A 15749-nucleotide genomic window follows, 5' to 3' on the forward strand; every position below is an offset into this window, starting at 1 on the left:
AATTTAGCATGTCTATCTATATCTCACCCAGAACAAGTCCAGGAGACATAGTCATAGAGGAAATTAGAAGCCACATGTGAAATTTCTGAGATAATGGCAACTGAAGTAAAGAAACAATTTAGAAGAAAAAAAAAAAAACTTGTGTAGTCTCTACCAAATCTAAATTGCTATTACAGTTGGGCGTTGCTTAATGGAGGGACTATGTTTTGAGAAATGTTACAGATGCTTCTTTTTGTTAAAACATCATAGTGCGCTTCCTTAAACATAGCTGATGTAAGTGAGCCACTCCTGATGCAACCAAGATGTGAAAAGCCCAAGAAGTATGTACTGTAGCCAGGCATAGTGGCACATCCTGTAATCTCAGCACTTGGGAGGCTGATGCCACAGGATCATTAAGAGTTTGAGGCCAGTCTGAACTGCATAGTAAAATCCTGTCTCAAAAAGACCAGGAAAAAAAAATATATATGTGCTACAACATGATATATTGTGTTATGGTGAACTTTCTGTTTTTATGAGTAGAAATGTAATCTAAAAACAATGATAATAAATACAGTAGAATACTTAAACCAGTGAGTTTTATTCTTATCAAGAATTATGTATTATACCTAACTGAACTGTATGCTACGCAGCATGTGATTTCATTTCATTTAAAATTTGTCATATTTTATTGATGTTAATAGCCTAATGTTACTTGGCAGGCGAGAAACTACACTTCTTTAAATTTCAGTCTTTATCTTTGTTGATTCATGTTTGCAGTGCACAGTGATTACACTGGGCATGAGAGTTGGTTCATATTACACCCTCAACCCCATTAAGAATCTGTACTTTTAGAGAACTGATTTTTGCTTTTAACAAGGGTTCGGAAAAGAACAATGAACTTTTTTCTGCAGTAGATCACCCTAGGTAGTTTTTTTTTGTGTGTGTGTGGTGGGTCTGGGGGTAGAACCCTCCAGGGCCTTCTGTGTAATAGGTAAGAGCTCTACCACTGAGGTACAACTCTAGTTCCCTTCCCTTGTATTCATCTTAAGGAAAGTAGAGTTTTTCTAGAATGATCAATGGCACAGTTCTCAGTGTTGTTGTGTTTCTTACAAATATTTGCCTTGCTCATGTGGCCCATTGTGCTTTAGCTCATCTGTGGGATGGATGGACAGTGCTTTACTCCTAAGGTCCTTTAGGGGTACCTGGGATAGAGATGTCAGACTGTAGGTTTTTCAGAAATATTACTGTTCTTCAGATTGAATAAATTTTATTTATAGATCCACTACACCGATCTGTTTTCTACTGTTGAGTCTATATAGTGAGCTTTCTTCTTTCAAAGAATGTCTCAAAGATGTTTTACTACTGGTGCCTTGAGCATTTTTCATAACTAATGTAAAACCTTAAATATTTCACTCATCTGTTCTTGGCACTTGTTGATTGTCTTTTCTCAGGTAAATTGAGATTTTCTTGTTTGAATATCATTTTGATTTATATGACTGAGTCATATAAATCCTGGAGTACGTTGATAATTTTTTTAGCAGATCTAGTTAGATTCAGTTAGTCCTAATGCCTATAGAATGTGGTTCTAATAACAGTTCATTTTTCAGAACCTTTGAGTTTGGATCTACCCTGATGTGTGCTAGGCAGTGTACTTAGTTCCGTTCTCAAAGTCTTCAGTGTTGTAAACAGGCTCAGATCCAGGTATGAACCCATAAGTTCATAAGCAGGTTTGTAGAGCTGCCTTCTTGGCTCCTCTTTTCCTGTGATCTTACAAAATGATTCCCCAGCTGCCTTTTTCACTTTCTAGTTTGAAAGCTTTAATTACTCTCTACTATGCAGTGTACTTTTGTGATTATGTCCATGTCTGGGTAGAGGTTTTTTAATTTCATTGTTTTCCAAGAATCAGCTTTTAGTTTTATAGATTTCCTCTGTCTTTTTTTCTAGTTCACGTACTTCGCTGTTACCTTTATTATTTGCTTCTGCTTCCTTTGTATTTGTTTATTTTTTGTAATTTTGTTTTCTAATTTCTTTCTATCTTTCCTTCCTTCCTTCCTCCCTCCCTCCCTCTCTCCCTCCCTCCCTCCTGTATGGGGAATCAAAGTCACAACCTCACACTTGCCAGGCAGGTAGTGTGCTGCTGGGCTATACCCGGGCCCCTGTTTTATGAGTAGGAATATAATCTAAAATAATGATAATAAATACAGTAGAATATTTAAACAGTACAAGCTCAGATAATTTTTTGAAACCTTATTTTTTTGGTACTGGGAATTGAACTTATGATCTTGTGCTTGCCAGGCAGGTCTTAGGCTACTGAGCTATGTCCCTGGCTCCTCAGCAGTATCTTTTAAAATTGCTGTAATGTTTGACATTTAAAGTATATGCACATGGGAGTTTCTTTTTTTTTTTTTTTAAGGCAATTTTCTATTTTAGAATTTCCATTTTTAAGTTTCCATTTTGTATTTAGATTCTTACTTTCTAATTGCATTAGTATTTTTCTTTAAATCTTTATATACTACATAACAGTTACTAGTTTTAAAGACTTCACTGCTTCCCCTATCATTGCTACTTGTTTCTATTAATATCTTCCTGTAGGTCATGGGCCACCATTCTCTGCTTGTTTGCATTTCTAGTCATTCCCCCTCCCCTGCATTTTTTGATACAGTGGTCACTCATTTATATTGAATGTCTGCATCCTGTTACTTTCCTTAATAAAAAGATTTGATTAGTAGGTAATTTGCTTGCATAGAAATTTGTTCTTTGTAAGATTTATTTTTAAGTTTTAGTAAATGTGGGGCAAGAAGCCCTGCTTCTAAGTAGTGGGTTTTCTGGGTCTTTGCTGAGTCCTGGAGTGTCAGTGAAGTCCGTTCAGCTGCATATTCAGCACTCAGCTGTCTGCCAGCTATGTTTTAGGATTATTCTACTTGGTACCTGTACCTGGGTTCAGCAGGCTCTTTCCATGGATCTGCCCAGGTTAATGTTTTAACCAAAAATGCCTGCACAGATCACCAAAGCTTCCTTTCTGTACAATTTTCTGGTACCCTGGCCCATAAATTTTAGCTATCCCAGCAGTTTCTTATTCAGATATCTGCTCAGATTAGTGAGACTGCTGAGCTGTTTGGGGCTCCCTCAACATTCTGCTGTCTAGAAAATGCCTCTAGGCAGAAACGGAATATTTTTGGGATTTAGCTTGCTTTCCTTCTGAGAACCCAGTCCTCTGTTGGCTGTTGTCCAATGGCTGAAAACAGTTATTTTCATATTTATTTTTTAGTTTTATGCTTGGCAGAACGCTGATCTGTTGTCAGTTGTTACTATACAGTCTATAAGTCTGAGTGTGTAGTGCCAGAATTTAGCACATGGGATTTTATTATCTGTTAAAACAATTCAGTCTATTTTAAGAACATCCTGCTTGCTTTATTGCCTCTATAGTAGAATGTTAATATTTTAAATTCTAATTACTGCTGAAAGATATAGTCTATAGTGTTTTAATATTTTTGAAACTATTATTAAATAATTTTGAACTGACAGATGCCTGTGTCACAGGCAGAAGGACACATAGAGTACTGTGGCATTCCTTTCATACCGAGGGGAATCCTCATCTACCACTTTGAGATTTTAAGAAGAGTTTCAGGTGAAGGACTGTAGACTTTTTTTTTTTTCTACACAGAAGATTGAACCCAGGCTCTTGCACTTCCCTTGTCCTAGGACAGTGCTCTGCCACTGAACTGTATACATCCTCAACTTTTATTTTTTCTTTCTTTCTTTTTTTTTTTTTTTCTCTTTTTCCTTTTTATTGGTACCTGGGATCGAACTCACAACTGCTTGCTTGCAAGGCAGGTGCTTATGCCGCTGCGCTAAATCCCCAGCCCTTTATTTTTTATTTCAACATAGGATCTCACTAAGTTTTCCAGGCTGGACTTGAACATATTATCCTTCTGTCTCAGCCTCCTGAGTAGCTGGAATTACAGACATGTGTTGTCACACCTGGCTAGACTTGTATTTGTGTTTGAGGCTGGCCTTCAACTTACTGTGGAGCCCAGCTGGACTCCGAATTATGGATGTGTGCTTCATCCTTGCCATTCGATCACTTTATAAAACTGATGTTTGGGGTTGGGAATTTAGCTCAGCAGCATAAGCACCTGCCTTGCAAGCAGGTGGTCGTGAGTTCGATCCCCAGTACTGGAAAAAAGAAAAGTGGGGGGGGGGGACACAACTGATGTTCAATGAATTAAATATGAAATTTCTGCTCAGGCTATGGTATATACATAAACACATACTTACTTTGTATCTCTATCTTTTTTTTCCCCTAAATAAAAAGTAAAGTTCCCAGAAAATTTAGTTTAGGCCTACTGGTTTTGTTAAGATGGCACTAAATAAAAATCTTGTCACTCTGGGTGTAGTAGTGCATGTCTGTAATCCAGCACTTGGGAGCTTGAGGTAAATGGATCAAAAGTTCAAGCCTAGTCCAGGGAATTTAGTGATTAGTGACTAAAAGACCCTATCTCAAATCCAACAAAGAACTGGGCATCTGCCTCATTGCAAAGACTTTGAACTCAGTCCTCAGCACTGAGAACGAAAAAGCCATAATAGCAGTCCTGTCGTGTAGTTCCGTAGAACAAATTTCAGGGGTTTTTAAAAATTAGTAAATAAATCTTTGCCACCACCCCCCACTTTATAAAAAATTAGATTTCTTTCTTTCTTTTTTCTTTTCTTTTTTTTTTTTTTTTTTGAGACAAGGTCTCTCCATGCAGTTCAGGCTAGCCTTGAGCTGACTTTGTAGCCCAGGCTGGTCTCAAACTTGCAACGATCCTCCTGCCTCAGGGTCCTGAGTGCTGGGATTACAGGTGTGAGCCACCACACCTGTCTCAAAAAATTCGATGTTATTGGTACATTTTAGGGATACATGTTGATCGTGTATTTCTCCCACTTTCTCTGAACCAATGTCTCACTATGTAGGTCAGGTTGACCTTGAACTCAGTATGTAGTCCAGGTTTTCCTTGAGCTCATAGGATCCTCCTGTCTCAGCCTCCCAAGTGCTGGGATTTTAGGCATGTGCAACTATACTGTTTTGTTTTTGTTATTTGAGACAGAGTCTCACTATGTAGTCTAGGATGGTGTTAAACTTGTTATGTAGCCCACACCGGCCTCCAACTCTTTCTGTTATATCTTTCTGTTATAACCTCTGTAGGGCTGGAATTATAGCTGTGTGCCACAATGCCGGGGTGTCTTAACCATTTTTAAATGTGTATTGTAGTGACATTAAGTATATTCATTTTGTGCAACTCTTCATTTTGCAAAACCAGAGCTTTTTGCCCATTAAACAATTTTCCATTCCTCTGTCTCCAGCCCCTGGAAACCATCATTGTACTTTGTCTTATGAGTTTGATCATGTTAAGTATGTCAGTAGGTGAAATCATAGTTTTGTTTTTTGTGTGTGTGCTTAGCATTCGTTCATTCACTTAATATGGTACTGGAAATTGAACCCAGGGCCTTCACACTGTGCTACATGCCTAGCCATTTCTTTTCTTTGAGACGGGTTTTCGCTAAGTAGCCAAGTTGCCCAGGGTGGGCTTGAGTTAGGGAATCTATCTCCCTCACCTTAGCAGAATGCATGGATTACTTTTTGGTGGCACCACATGTGGGTGACTTGACGTGTTTCACTTAGGGCCTTTCACAAGGCTTACCTGTATTGTAGCTTATTCATGCATTTCCTTACTATTTAAAGCTTGAATAATAATCTATGGTATGTGTGTACCATATTTATTTTTTATCCATTGATGTACTCTTGAATTTCTTCCACATTTTAGCTATTTTGAAACGGGTGCATAAATCTTTGAGACTCTGTTTTCAGTTGCGTATATTCTCAGAATGGATTTGCTGGACCATATAATTCTATTTTTAATTTTTGGAGGGAATTGCCGTACTGTTGTCCTCAGTGGCTCCATCAGTCTACATTCTCATCAGCAGTATCTGTCTTGCTACAAGTCTTCTTTCTTTCTTTTTTTTTTTTTCAGGTGCTAAGGGCTCAAACTCAGAGCCTTATATGGGACTGCCAAGCATTGTACCACTGAGCTTTACACGGTCCTTTTTCAGGTGTATAGTGCCTTTCTCATGGGTATGAGATGGTATCTCAGTTTTATTTCCCTAAAGATGAGTAATATTGCACATCAGTTCTTGTGATTATTGGGCACTAGTATATCTTTCAAGATAGCTCTTCAGCCATTTCTCCATGTTTGAATTATATTGTTTGTTGACTCTTAGGAATTCTTAGACAATAAGGTTCTTTGGGTTGCCATTTTACTTTGTTAGTGGTGTCTTTTGGGACACAAAAATTTTAAATTTTTATTAAGTCCAATTTGTTTACTTCTGTCATTGCTCATGCTAAATCCAGTGTTGTGAATCTTTGGCCTTAGGTTTTCTTCTAAAAGTACTGTACTTTTTGGTCTTATGGATGCATTTAATTTTTTGTATGTGGTGTTAGGTAAGCATCTATTTGCATGTAAATATCAGTTTTCTTAGCACTGTCTGTAGAAAATACTTTTTTTTTTTGTCTTTTTCTTTTTTATCGGTACCGGGGGTCGAACTCACGACTGCCTGCTTGCAAGGCAGGCACTTATGCCTGCTGAGCTAAATCCCCAGCCCCGAAAATACTTTTCTTTCATCCCTTTGATTTTGGCCCCTTTGTGAAACTCACATATAATAGGATTTGTTTCTGGTATACCAATTCTTTTTGTCTATCTGTCTTTAAACCATTACCACATATGGTGGTTTGTCTTATCTTGATATCAATGCTGTTTTGTCTTGATTGGTGTAACTTTGTGATAAGTTGTGGAATTGGGGAGGGTTGCAGTCTTTTTTTTTTTTTAATTGGTACCAGGGATTGAACTCATGACCACGCGCTTGCAAGGCAGGCACTTACGCCGTTGAGCTAAGGCCCCAGCCCTTTTGCTCCTTTATCAAAGTTATTTAGACTATTGAGGTTTTTTAAAATAGAAATGTAAGAACCAAAATGTTAATCTATATGAAAAATGTTGGGGCTGGGGATTTAGCTCAGCGGCATAAGCGCCTGCCTTGCAAGCAGGCAGTTGTGAGATCCCCGGTACCGATAAAAAGGAAAAAGACAAAAAAACAAAAAATGTTGACAGTTTGATAAGGGACTGTGAATGGATTGTGTTTTTTGATCTTTTATTATTTTCTTCTATTCATTTTTGGTTTCATCCTGTCTTTTATTTTTAATAAAAAAGAGAAATCAAGATACAGGGGACACATGCTGTTGGGACTGGGTAAGAGGGCTAGTTTAGAAGGACATCAGAAAGCCTGTGTGATAAGGTCTCATTAGAGTAGAAATGGAGTGAAGGAGGGAAAATGGGAAAAGGACAGTCTAAGTGCATGCAAATGCCCCAAGGAAAGAACAACACAAGGTCAGTGTGCTGGGGTAAAGTAGGTGATATTAGGAGATGCAGGAAACCAGGGTCAGGCTTACAGTAGAACCTCATAGATCACATGAATTATATTCTTAATATAATGAGAAACCATTACAGAGTTTTAAGCAGTAGAGTAACTCATCAGATTTAGGACTTTGAAGTTCATTCTAAAAACACAAGATGCAGAACATTGTACACACAAGAGTATCCTGTAGTCGGGGTGGACAGTATGTTGCTGAATTCTAGGCTAACTCTCAAAGGAAATGCAAGAAACATATTGCTTCTGAGGAAAGCAGTTGGGTGAACTGGCAGACAAGAGAAAGAAAGACCTAGTTTTTTCATTCCCCCTTTTTGTACAGATACAGTTGTGTTCTTGTATGTGTGTTCTGTGTCGGAAAGAAGCAATTTCTGGCTGCTTTGTGAAGATGCTGCTATAATAAACAAGATTGGGAGAAGGGAGACCAGAGAGGAGGCAGCTAGCAGCCCAGGAAGGATGAGGCTTGACCTCAGCAAACAGGAGAAGTGACCGACTCAGGACGCAGTTTGATGGTGGAAAACTTGCTTGTGGCTGGAAGGTAGTAACCAACAAGTCCCAGGTGACAAAGAGTATTTTTAAAAGGATCATGGTACTACTAAGAGGTCATGAAGGTAAGGGCCAAATATTGATTTAGTCAGGGAAAGGTACCTGGTGACCTTTTTGAGAGCAGTTTTAATGACGAAGTAGAGACAGCTGCTTAGAATTATTCATTGTTCATAATTTTGTAGAATTTTTCTATTGACATTTTGATCTTTTTCTTGTTGAACTAAAAAATTATCATATAAAAAACATTACCACATGGTTTTTATTACTGTCACTTTATCATAAGTTTTGAAATTAGAAAGCTTGAGCCTAATAGGCACCCTCATTTTTTTTGTTATTCTGGTCCATTTATATTCCATGTGAATTTTAGGATGAACTGTTTTTCTGCCCACAAAAATTTTATTTTGATTTCAGTAGGAGTTATATTAAATTTAGAAATTTGAGGATAATATCAGCTCAAGTCCATGAGATTGGGTTGTCTTATTTACGTCTTCAGTTTTTGAAATAGTTTTAATTTTATAGATCTTCATCTTTTTGGTTAATTCCAAATATGTCATCTCTCTGTATGTTACTATAAAATTTTTTTTTTTTTTTTGGTCATTTTGAGACAGGGTCTTGCTGTGCAGTTCAGGCTTGCCTTAGGCTCACTTTATACCTCAGTAACAATCCTCCTGCCTCAGCTTCCCAAGGGCTGGGATTACAGGTGTATGCTACCGCACCCACTAAAAGAAATAATTTTCTTAATTCCATTGTTTTGATTGATTATTGTTAGTATGTGGAAATATAACTCATTTTTATGTTTTGTCGGTTACTGCTACTTTGAATTCCTTTATTCTAACAGATTTTTTTTTTTTTTTTGGTCTTTTTCCTTTTTATCGGTACCGGCGATCGAACTCACGACTGCCTGCTTGCAAGGCAGGCGCTTGTGCCGCTGAGCTAAATCCCCAGCCCCCTCTAACAGATTTTTTATGGAAAAAAATCTTCTAGGATTTTGTAGATAATAAAATCTTACCTATGAATATCATGAGATAATTTTTACTTTTTTCCAATTTGTAAGCTGTTTTGTTATTGTTTACTTCCTCTGGCTAGGACTTTAAGAACTATATTGAAGAAGGACATCATCCTTCCTTACTTTTGATTTTAGAGGAAACGCTTTCAGTTTTTTTAGATGAATTTTGTTTTCGTCATTTTCTTTTTCTTTTTCTTCTTCTTTTTTTTTTTTTTTGGTCTTTTTCATTTTTATTGGTACCAGGGATCAAAGTCACGACCGCCTGCTTGCAAGGCAGGTGCTTATGCCACTGAGCTAAATCCCCAGCCCCCTTAGTCATTTTCCTTGTTGCTGAGACAGAATACCTGATACACAGAATTTAAAGAAGAAAAAAAATTGGGGCCCATAATTTAGTTCATGGATAGCTGGCTCCACAGTGTCTTGTGAAATGGCATGGCTGAAGGTTCCAGGGTCAGAAACCTGTTCCTTTTGTGACAGCCAGGTGGGAGATACCATCCTTTGAGGAGTCATGCCTGCAGTGATCCACCTCTTTGAGCCAGCCTCCACCTCTAATGAGTTCAGCTATGAATTCACCTCAGTATATTAGAGATTAGCTGGACTGGTGGCGTACTACCTATAATCTCAGCACTCAGGCTGAGGCAGGAAGATTGCTGCAAGTTCAAGGCCAGCCTGAGGTACAAGTAAGTTTAAGGACAGCCTGAACTACACAGTGAAACTGTTCTGAAGACCCAGAAAAAAAAAATGTGTAGATGACTATAGTGCCCACGACGCAATCACCTTCCAAGGGCCAATTTAACAGGAGGTATGGGGTAAGGGGGCATATTCTCACTCTAAACTATAACAGTTTATGATGTTCCCTATAGGTGCTTCATATTTGTTCTTTATTATATTAAGGTAGTTATTTCTTGTTATTTCTTTTTTTTTTTTTCCTTTTTTTTTTTTTTTTACCGGTACCAGAGATCGAACTCATGACTTCCTGCTTGCAAGGCAGGCGCTTATGCCGCTGAGCTAAATCCCCAGCCCCCTAGGTAGTTATTTCAATTACCAGTTTCTTTAGTGTTTTTATTGTGAAAGGATATTGAGTTTTGTCAAATGCTTTTTGTGCACAAATTGAGATGATTATGTGTTTTTCCCTGTGTGTATACCTGCATGTGTATTGAACTATTCTTGCATTCCAGAGTTAGATTGTATTTGGTTATGGTGTATAATTATCCTCTTAATTTGTTGCTGAATTTCTTTTGCTGCTCTTTCGTTGAGGATTTCTTTTTTGTAATTAGTATTCATTTTCTGTTATACTTCGACTATTTTTATAAGGTTTGCATTTTAATTTGATTAAACTTAGTTAAAACTAAACTATATCTGATCATTATTTTCTGTTTTCTTTTTGTTTTTGTTTGTCTTTTTGAGACAGGCTCTCACTAATGCAGTTCAGGCTGGCCTTGGGTTCACTAGGTAGCCTAGGATGGTCTCAGATTTGCAATATCCTCTTGCTTCAGCTTCTGGAGTGCTGGGATTATAGGCTAGAAATGCTAGTGCCACCACACACTAGCTTTGTTTTCTTTCTTTTTTGTTTTTTAAACTAGCACTCATCACAGCCAAAGATTACTCATGTATGGAATATATGTTACTTTTTTCTTTGTGGGAAGAGTACTATTTTAACAAGTAATCTGTTGTGGTGCTTTTAAGAAAAAATGAAGGTGAGATCTACTTACTTAAATGCATACTAATTTTTGATAAGGAGAAATGAATTGTTATTAGTCACTTGTAGGTGTATACTATTCTGAATTTTTTTTTTTTTTTTTTTGGTAGTACAGAGAGTTCTAGCACATGCTAGCAAGCACACTACCACTGAGCTACATTCTTTGTTTCTGATGTATTTGGAGCTCAACGTGAACAGTATATAACTGAGATAACAGCATTTAGTAAAATATAAAAGTCTGTCCAGTTTCATTAATTTAGAACATAATAATCATTAAAATTTGAAAATTACTGTTCCAGTTATGATGAAATACAAAGCTAATTGCCATCTTTCATATCACATTCAAAGGATTTGATTTTTAGTTTTCATGAGGTAAACTCAGTTATTTGATACGAGTAGCATTCCTTGGAGAAATTTGTGTGGAACCACAAGAGACCTACAATAGCAAAAGCAATTCTGGTTAGCAAGGGAAGGTAGGGGTGTTACCATCCTGGACTTCAAAGTTTACTACAAAGCCACAGTGATAAAAACATGCTAGCAAGCACACTACCACTGAGCTACATTTCTTATTTGTGATGTGTTTGGAGCTCAACGTGAACGATATGTGGCATGGTATTGGCGTGGGAGTGGGGAACACCAGATTGGAGAATCAGTTAAACAGGATAGAAGATGCAAAAACAACTTCAAGCATTGTCAACTACCTTATCTTTGACAGAAGGGCCCAAACCAAAAATCTTCACCGGAAAAAAGCCTCTCTCTCTTTTTTTTAATTGGTACCCGGGATCGAACTCACAACCATGCGCTTGCAAAGCAGGCACTTATGCCGCTGAGCTAAATCCCCAGCCACCAAAGATAGCCTCTTTCATGAATGGTGTGTTCTGAAAGAGTTATTAACCAAGAGTTGTAAGATATAAATGATAGTCTAAGTTTTGCCACTATCTAGGTATGTAATCTTGGGCAAATTGTTTATTTTCTTAGTTTTACTCCTGTACAATAAGGGTTGAACTTTTTATGTGCCTAGTTAACAGGATTGTCATGAAGATTAAATAGTAAGGTAATGTGAAATCACTTTGAAAAGAGTGGTGATACAAACAAATGTAAGGAGTTTTCAGTCAGATCATGAAAAGCTCCACTGCAATCCTGAATTTTTAAATTCACTTATGCCAAATAAAGTTATACAAGTCAAGTAAGAATATCAGTGTTTATGTTACTACATACTAGTATAAATTGTATTTATACAAATTTATGTTTACACAATAGAATAAACCTGAGTTACAGATTAAATTTTTCTTGTTAAAAAATCAGTGTTCAATATCATTTGTCTCTACAGTGAGATTATGGGTTAATTTTTTTTTCTTTCATTTTAAAAAATTTTTCTGCAAAGTAAAATATTGCTCATATTAGTAGTTCAATTTTTTTTTTAATTGGTACCGGGGATCGAACTCACGACTGCCTGCTTGCAAGGCAGGTGCTTATGCCGCTGAGCTAAATCCCCAGCCCCCAGTAGTTTAATATTATCCTTGTTAGTTTTAGCATTAAGAAAAGGTCCCAGGTGGAGAGATGGTCAAATGGTTAAAATATGTAGGTTTTTTTGTTTGGTTGGGGGGCGCATGGTGTCTTAGCTTAGCCTGGCCTTAAATTTGCATTGATCTTGATTCAGTCTCCTGAGTGCTGGAATTGTAGATCTGCACTACCATATCTTGCTACAGTGGTTCAAGTGTAATGGTTGTAGGTCTAGGTTGTCTGGATTCATATGTTATACTTAATAGCTATGAATATTTGCTTTATACCATTGAGATGCAATGAATCACCTATAAAGCACTTAGAATAGTGCCTAGCAAATGTGAGTTATTATTACTATTGTTTTTTTTTTTTTTTTAGTACTGAGTATTGAACTCATCTCACGTTTGCCAGGCAGGCGCTTATATCACTGTATTATTATTATGGTTATTACTACTACTACTTTTTTTTTTTTACTTGTCTTTTTTCAAATGGTTGATCTCAATGATTAATGTAAGGATTCTTTCTTTTCTTTCTTTTTTTTTGGTCTTTAGAGACAGGGTCTCCCTATGCAGTTCAGGCTGATCTTGAGCTAACTTTGTAGCTCAGGCTGGTCTCGAACTCTCAGTGATCCTCCTGCCTCCTCCTCCTAAATGCTGGGGTTACAGACATGCACCAACATGCCCAGCAAGTATTCTTTTAATCTTAGTAATGTATAAGGTTACATTTGGCCTTTATTGTCTGGATTCAGTGTTTAAAACCACAGCTATTTGATTCCAGAGGCAATCATTGTTCCTACTTCACTAACTCCTTGAAGCACAATTTTCAGTACACAATGTTTTTGTTATGCAAAACTTACCCAGGATGTAATGCTAGGATTGTGACAGTGTAGTGATACTTCATAATTTTTATATAGGCACTTCAACAAAGACTTTGATTCTTTATGTCAGACAACTGGCTCTCCGGAACCTGGAGTTCCTTTTCCGAAGATTTTTGGCCAACCACAAATCAAAAATATTTTTGGGGAAAGAAAATTGCATCTGTATTGAAATGTATAGACTTTCTTGTTGTCATTCCCTAAGCAATATCACATACCAACTATTTACATAGCAATATATTATAACAGTAGATGTAATCTAGAAATGCTTAAAGTATGTAGGGAGGTTGCATGGGCTATATGCAAGGACTGCACCATTTTGTATGTGAAACTTGAACATACTTTTTCCATGGACTTAATCTTGCATAAATACGAAAGTTCCACTGTATGTATGTATTTGCTTTGGTATAACTTAAGCCTCTGTCATGAAAGCCGTTAATAGAATGTCAAAGTGGGTCTATAATAATAGAATGTCAAAGTGGATTTATAATAATTTGTTAGTTCAAGTATGCCATTAAAATTTGGATGTTGTTTTTGACATTTTAATTTTTTTATAATCTCAGCTATTAACTTCATTCCTTTTCCCATCATTTAGTGAGTATATAATTATATTTTGTTTAGCATATATCTGAGTTTGGAATTGTTAGATTAAATGACATATGTATGCTTATTTTTATTAGCTACTACCAAGCAGTATGTTTTTTTAAAGAAAGACAAAACAAAACAGAAAATGGGTAGAAATAGTACACACTTTCAAAGAAAAAAATAAACAGTAATGAATCACTTGTTGATGTTTACATATTGTCCTCTAGCAAATAATTGTTCAGGATACAAAAGTGGAACATATAAATGGGAATTCAAACAGGGAGACTGCAAATAGTTCTGTTCAACTATTTAATAAAAACTTAGGAATATGGCTATCAATCCTATACACTTAAACATGTACGCATTTAAACATGTACGCATTTATCTGTATCTTCATTTATGTTGAGATTAAACAAACTAAAGCAGACTAAAATCGCTCTGAACAAAGATTAATAGTATTGCTGGATTTCACATCATGACACTCCGGAATCAGCACTGGGTATTGTAATGCCTTTTTTTCCTTCAAAGCATTTGTTCATTTCATCATGTGTCATATGGTCAGTTCTCATAAACTGTTTATAGGTTTTACGCCAGCATGAGTCTTAACATGTATTTCTATCCTTTCTAAAGTAGAGGGAGAAACAGAACAAAGCAGGACAGAACAAAACATATTCCTATAGACACCTAAAACCAAAAAGACATACAAAACTGCCGTACAAGTTGTTCTACCGTGGTTACTGTATTGTCTCTTGTTATCATCAATATAATTGGCTATATCATCAGATAAAGTGTAATTGAATATATCAGTACATAACAGTATTAATAGAAATACAACTTTGTAGATAATGTAGAACTACAAAAACAGGTAGTGATCAAATTAGAATGGGTATCCTAGTGAATCATTGTCATTTTCAGTATAGTTGTCATACTCTGACTTGATACTGTCAACCTAACAGTTTTGAATAAAATCTGTCAATAACAAGCAGCAATCAAACAAATCAGATTTCACTAAGATCTGTCATGATATAACAGTATAAGTTATACAGGGATCCAGATTAAGTTAATAGGAAATTAAAGATGATTACTCTGCTATATCCTGATATTTTTGGGATAACTGTCTGAGCCCTCAGACCTAGTGCTTGTATACAAACTGGGACAGAATAAGTTCTATCTAAGCAGAGTGATGTGAATAATATGAGTTTTAATTCCTGATAACACTATTAGCAATATCTTCTGCTGTCTTTTTTAAGACTATTCCTCCCTTTTCATTCCGCAGGGTGTACTGAGTATTTTTGGGTCTCTCCAACACCCTCGGTTTTATATTGGGGGCAGCCTGCTATTTACCTAAGTGTATCCGAACTTTCTCACTCCTAGACCTGATCTCTTGTTGTATTTCTTTACTTAAAGCCTGTCTTTCCAACCTATCCATAAATACTGATCAGTTGCCCATATTACTCTGGTTCCCTATCACATAGAGTTCTGTTTTCTCATATTTGATTTTGGTCCATATACTCTTCTTCAGGTTAATTATATTTCTTATAAAGAGCATCTCAGTGGATTTTACCACTTAATCCACTCTGCCTGCGATTCTTTTTTTCCTTAATTTAGTGTATATAGGCCATCTGTATTAGAAATTATATCCAACCTTTTCTGCCTCATTTCTGTTGTGCTCTTTTTCTATCATTAGTTGTCTGTCTTCTTCATTTCACTTTTTGCTCCATTCATTGGGGCCTCTCTGCCACTGTTCCTGAAATCCTGGTGCTTTTTTCTCTCTTAGAATGTCCTGTAGTATTCTCTGTAGGGTTGGATTGGTGGTTGTGATTTCTCCCAGTTCCTCTTTATTTTGGAAGCATCAAGCAATGTGTTTTTAAAGTTGACTTTATTGAGATATATTTTTTAAAATGTATTTTTATTAGTGCCTGTTAATTTTATAAAATATTGAATTTTAATGTATTTCCATACACGCATATGTTTTGTTCCTATTCATCTTATTACCTACCCTCCATTCTGTCCTACCTCTCACTTTCTTCCTTTTGTCTAGTGATAGTCTTTATTCTGCTTTCATGGTATCTTTTTTGGATCCTACATATTAGGAGAAA

The 15749-nt window shown here is 36.5% G+C and overlaps 1 protein-coding gene across 3 annotated transcripts in view; it reads left to right on the forward strand.

The window, feature by feature from the left end:
• Positions 1-15749, forward strand: part of Naa15 (N-alpha-acetyltransferase 15, NatA auxiliary subunit) — a 90475-nt gene that overhangs the window by 18308 nt on the left and 56418 nt on the right. The window lies entirely within an intron of this gene.

This window comes from Cavia porcellus, unplaced genomic scaffold, assembly GCF_034190915.1.
Source record: "Cavia porcellus strain 051 isolate PalLab524CR breed Dunkin Hartley unplaced genomic scaffold, mCavPor4.1 scaffold_14, whole genome shotgun sequence".
Lineage (NCBI taxonomy): Eukaryota > Metazoa > Chordata > Mammalia > Rodentia > Caviidae > Cavia > Cavia porcellus.